The following is a 5,800-nucleotide window of genomic DNA, read 5'->3' as shown; positions in this document are numbered from 1 at the left end:
AGATGTACTACAAAATACAATAATTATATACAAATTAAATTAAAACATGATTATTATATAAAAAGTGCCAAAAGCAAACAATTATAGATGAAATTAAAATAATCACTAAAAAAGAAAGACACTGTGAAGCGCTTCTTTCCAAACCATGTTAAGTCCACAACCACTTTCTCATTTACTTGTATGATACAATCACAATTACTTTGCAAGTGTGACATTAGCAACATTGAGTTGTACCATCAAAAAGCCATTATTTACCACAACAATGCTGTTTAACAATATGCAGACTATTGACATGACTGTTCTCATTTGGGAACCAAAGGCCTCACACAGTATTGTTACTGTGCATTCATCCACTGTTTGCTTTGTAATGGTGCATCCAACTGAAATTACTCCACCTAGAGCATCACAACCCATTGCAATATCGCACAGATAAATCAGTAACATGTGTTTGTGGACTTAATATGGTTTGGAACCAAGCTCTTCAATATGAAATTAAAATATAAAGTCAATAATTACCTTTTTAACGTTGTTAGGAAGTTTCGGTTCCTCTGCTTTTTCAACGCCACGTACTAATTAATGTCCACACCTCAACTGACCACAAGTAGGCTGACCACAAGGAGGGTCAAGTACTGAAAAAATAATGACATACAACCTTTGGTCTCACCTGGCGATTATTATGTCATAAGTTCAACCATGAAGATGTTGATGATACGGTGTCAATTTCATGTTTAAGCACACCAATTACATTGCCCCTTGCAGTTCTTGTACGAATTTATTGTTAAAGTAAGTTAATTTGTATGTGAGGAATTATGGGAGTAAACGAAGACCGGAGCGCAGGAAGACCGTAAGTCCACTTGGCCCCTTAACATGTATACACTCAAGTTGCGTATAGTTTGGTAATGTTTTATACATGTTCCAGGACCAAAACCTTTCATGATGTTTTCACCCTGGAATATGTATTAAACATTATAAAACCCTAAGAAACAATACGTTGCTTTAGTGTATACATGTTGAGGGGCCAAGTGGACTTACGGTATTCTCGCGCTCAGGTCTTCGTTTACTCCCATAATTCCTCAATATTTTACCTAATTACATGTATCACTTCATCACACGACTAGTTTTAAAACCTTAATATTAAAAGGATTTAACAGGATTACATGAATCACTTCACAACATGACTAGCTTAAAAACCTTAATAAGAACATGATGATTACATGAATCATTTCACCACATTATAAGTTTAAAAACATGAGTATGGCTCAAACTTTATACATTGTGCGTATATTGCCATAACAAGCTCTTTTTGCTTTTGAAATTAAATTAAATCAAAGGGGTTTTCAGTGATAACACTAGAACAGAAAAAAAAGACAATTATTAAAATAGGTTATAAACAGTCCGGTTCAACTGCCTGGTCAGAAAACAGCCTGCGCTGAAATTGTGATTGACTACAAAATATGGGTAATACGAGCGATTGGTATTTTCACCAATAAGGTAGCTCGCTTTGCGTGGCTGTTGAAGAACTGGTGGATTCGGCTACTATTGGGGTGATGACGCTCTACGTCATTGACATTACAGACTGTGGCTACCGGTCGGCGATCTTGTGCTTCGCATATGAGGGGTCTTAAGGTTCGAATCCCGGGAGATTTTTTTCATCTTCTCACCTTTTTATTGTTTTCTTTCCCTTCCGGTAGCAAAAAACAAACAAATAAAACATGGGCATCTTAAAAGAACATGCTTTTTAAGGAAGTTTGTTTTAAGTTGATCGCTTTTACTGACAACAAAGATGGTTTTATATAATGTTGACATATTTCAAGTGGATCCATGTGTTCTTTGACTCTTTATTGGTTTGGGCCCTGGTTTGGGTCTTCTTTCATGGAAAGCCTGATAAATGTTCCCCATAAATATGACTATATTGCGTAATCCTATTGGGACACGACATAACAAAATACGGACGTGCTAACAACCCAGCAAACACAAAAACGTTTTTAAAACGTTTTAAATAAGTTATATTTTGGGTTTTGGTTTAGGTAAAAACGTTTTAATAACATTAAAATGTCGGGTTATATAAAGGTCATGAAATCGTTTTAAAACGTTTTCTATGAAAACACACTACAACAATATTTTTAAAATGTTTTCGAAATGTCAATGTAAACTATTTTTGCAAATAATTTTGGCCAAATATTTTGTCAACACTTAAATAACATTATGTTAAAATATTTGCACCCAGCAAACACAGAAATGTCCTTATAATGTTTTTTACAAAACGTTTTAATAACATTTAAATGTCGGGTTATACAAAGGTCGTGAAAACATTTTAAAAACGTTATTGTAAATATCTTGGGCAAACATTTTTTGCAAAATATTTTTTCAACCCCAAAATAACATTCTGTTTAGAATGATTTGTACTATATGAGTTTTCAAAAATGTTTTTGGAATGTTATTAAAACGTTTTTATACCCTTTATATAACCCGACATTTAAATGTTTTCTGTAAAACATTTGTGTTTGCTGTGCAGTAAATTACCAACAAATGTTATTTAATGTTATGAAAACGTTTTATACCATTAATGTACCCTTTATATAACCCGACATTCTGGCAACCTTTTATAACCTTTTGCGAATAATGTCGAAAACGTTTTGTGTTTGCTGGAAACCTGATGACTTGATAGCTAATATAATTACCGTATGCAACTTTCTATCAGAGCAAATAAATTCATTTAGTCATGTACATTGGACCATTCTTTGTAGAATGTAACAAACTAGTCCAGAAACTATCGCTTAATGCACTCATTATAATTTTAAAATATAAAACCATGCTTTTTTAAATATCTATAGCTCTGTTTGCAACGTTTATCGATGATCTGTTTAGGTGTAACAAAATAAAACATGTTCTTTACTCTGATTCTGCTCCAAGGCCTTATGGGAAATACTTCCAGAATTGGAATGTTTCAAGAAAAGAAAACTCTGCCGAACTGATAAAGGATAGTGCAAATGTCCTGGATACATGTTCAAACCATTGGTTGATCTCTTGGACTTCCTAGTCCAGTATGACTGACTACATGGCGATGTTAAGGATGCATGCTGTAAGTGCCGCTAAAAATATCGTATTTGTTCGATTATGTGCGAATATTTTGTGTTCATTTTTAATAACTTCTTCTATTCGTGACAGATTTGGATGGTCTATTTCCTCACTCTGGAAGAAGGCATTCGGTCAGATAATCTACCCAATACGCTACGCACCAATACTGGTAAACTAGAATTTGACAGCTTGTAGAACTTCGCGGTTGAAATATTGCCTCGTATTATATGTGACTGTACAGCACGAATGAGCCGTAAATTCCCTATATTGTATTCTGAGTTGCAGTGTAAAATGTGCATGAAGGTCGTATTCATCGGTACCTCATTTTGATAGTCAAACACCAATCAATAACCCTATTGTTGAAGAGGATAATAAGAATTGAATATGTTTAATAGCTCTGGTCTTTGTTTGCTTTGGCAAAATCCTGTTCAAGTGGTGGGTTACCAGGCATTGTATTTTGTATAGGTATGTATAACCAACAATTAACAATGAGAGAACTTTCTTGAACCTCGTTGACTTGGGGATGATTTGAAATGACCGCCAATTATGATTGTTTGATATTTATTGCCAGCAATGTGGAAAAGGAGACACATGTAGAAACGAAAAAAAGCTACAATTTTGTTGAAGAAGCAAAGTTCAACAAACCATAACCCCGCTTCTGGATATCGTTTGAAGTCAAATAATATACCATTTTAAAGCTTATGTTGTATATTTTCTAAACACGAAATAAAACAAAATTAACCGGGGAGGAATTTACGGCTCATTCGGCGTGTACGGTCACATATGATATGGCTGACAATCAACTCAATCTGATAATAATATACCTGAGTGGAAGAAGGGCCCAACTCCATCAACACTGTTTTCGAGATATTAAGAAAAAAAGTAATATTTGGAAAAGTTTTATAGGCAGAACATACAACATTACATACATTCGAAATTATATATGATGTTTCCATGGCAACGGTACAGGTCTTAATACGAGCTGGAGTTGGACCCTTCTTCCACTTATATACTGCAAGTGCCAGTTCCGTTAGCAGATGTAATATAAATAGCTACAAAAAATTGGTAATTGTCTGTTGGCAATAAAATGCTGGGTGTAACTCCTTTTTGTAATGAATTGGAGTTGGGCCCTTCCTAGATCCTCCACTCAGGTATTCAATTAATATACCATGATGGCTAATCACAGACCATGATGCATGATAAAGTACAAGACTATGACGTCATAAATTTACGCACGCCTAGGGAAATTGGGAAAATCTGGCTTTGTACAAAATTATATGCAAAATCGATTGCCACCTTAAAATTTCACAAACATGCAAGTTTTACCGGATATTCTGCTAAATATGTTGTGTATTTGATTTCTTTCATAATATTTGTTTATTGTCTCTTGTATAATGCAATTCGGCCGTTTGGCCGCGATGTTGTGCAGGTTAATAAAATCATATCATATCATATCATATCATAAATATGAAAGGAAATATCTCTTTAAACTAACTACCAAATAATACTGTAGACGCCGATAACGGGCCTCATCCCTCTAATGGGCTGTTCCATTTAAAATCCACACTACCCCTGTGGAAGATTTTGGAAATATCTTCTACAGGGGGAGTATGAACTTCAAATGCAATTAACACATTAGCAGCTCCATTGGCCATTTGAAACTCACCCTCTCTCAGGGGAAGATTCAGATTGAATCTTTCTCACAGGGTGTATGAAATTCAAATGGAGCTGCCTAGTGTGCTAATTCCATTTGAAATTCATACTCCCCCTGTGGGAGGGATTTCCAAAATCTTCCACAGAGGAGTGTGGATTTTTTATCACTGCAATGCAAAACGAAAGGAGGGTGGATGTATGATTAGCTTAAGTCATTAGGATGTAAACACTAACGATGACGGAGAGCACAATTGAGCCCCGTTCATAGGACAGGCGTTGAGCATATTAAAATCGTAAATCTACATGTTTTATGCAGACGTCATCTGAATTCGTATTATCTTTGAAGGGGAGTGGTTTTAATTAGTTGTATATAATGGCTTGTGGTAATTACAGGTTAAGTGTAGAATGGCCTTTCTTATATACTTCGCCAAAAATATCTGAACACTCCTTATTTTAAAACTAAACCATATTTGTGTATGTTTGTTTAAAGATGCACTATCTAATCTTGGACAGTATGACATCCCATTGAATCCAACGTGACCCCAAGAAGTAAAGTCACAAGCATTTGATTAGACGGAGGGCCAGTTTTAAAAGTGACAAATTGGCCTATACAATAAGATAAGATTCCAACAAGCGCAACACAAAAAACAGTTTCTTTAGTCAAGCTAGATTAACGTGATTAAAGCAGTAATTTTTCTTCTCTGTCCTTTTCACAAATTTTAGTTTATTTTTCAATTCTTTTGTTTCAGTTTTCTTTTCTTTTTTTGTTTTAAATTTAAATTTAGAAAAGGCGCGCATAAATTAATCATCCACCACTCTCAAGCCAGAATTCTAGTCCGTGGATTTTAGAATAGGTCATACTTGTCACGTTAACTTTACTTTTTGAGGTCATATAGAAATGGGATGGCATAATGTGCAGGATTAGACAGTAAAACGTTTACAATAATATCATGAAGTTGAACAAAATAGACAATGCTGCACAGTCTGGTGTAGTTTACCGCCTTTGCATTCCGATGTACAGAAAGACCACTCGCTGTGTCGAAGGCCACTTCAAACCTTTTTTTTCGTA

This window comes from Amphiura filiformis, chromosome 7 (assembly GCF_039555335.1).
Source record: "Amphiura filiformis chromosome 7, Afil_fr2py, whole genome shotgun sequence".
NCBI lineage: Eukaryota > Metazoa > Echinodermata > Ophiuroidea > Amphilepidida > Amphiuridae > Amphiura > Amphiura filiformis.
This window is presented reverse-complemented; position numbering follows the sequence as displayed.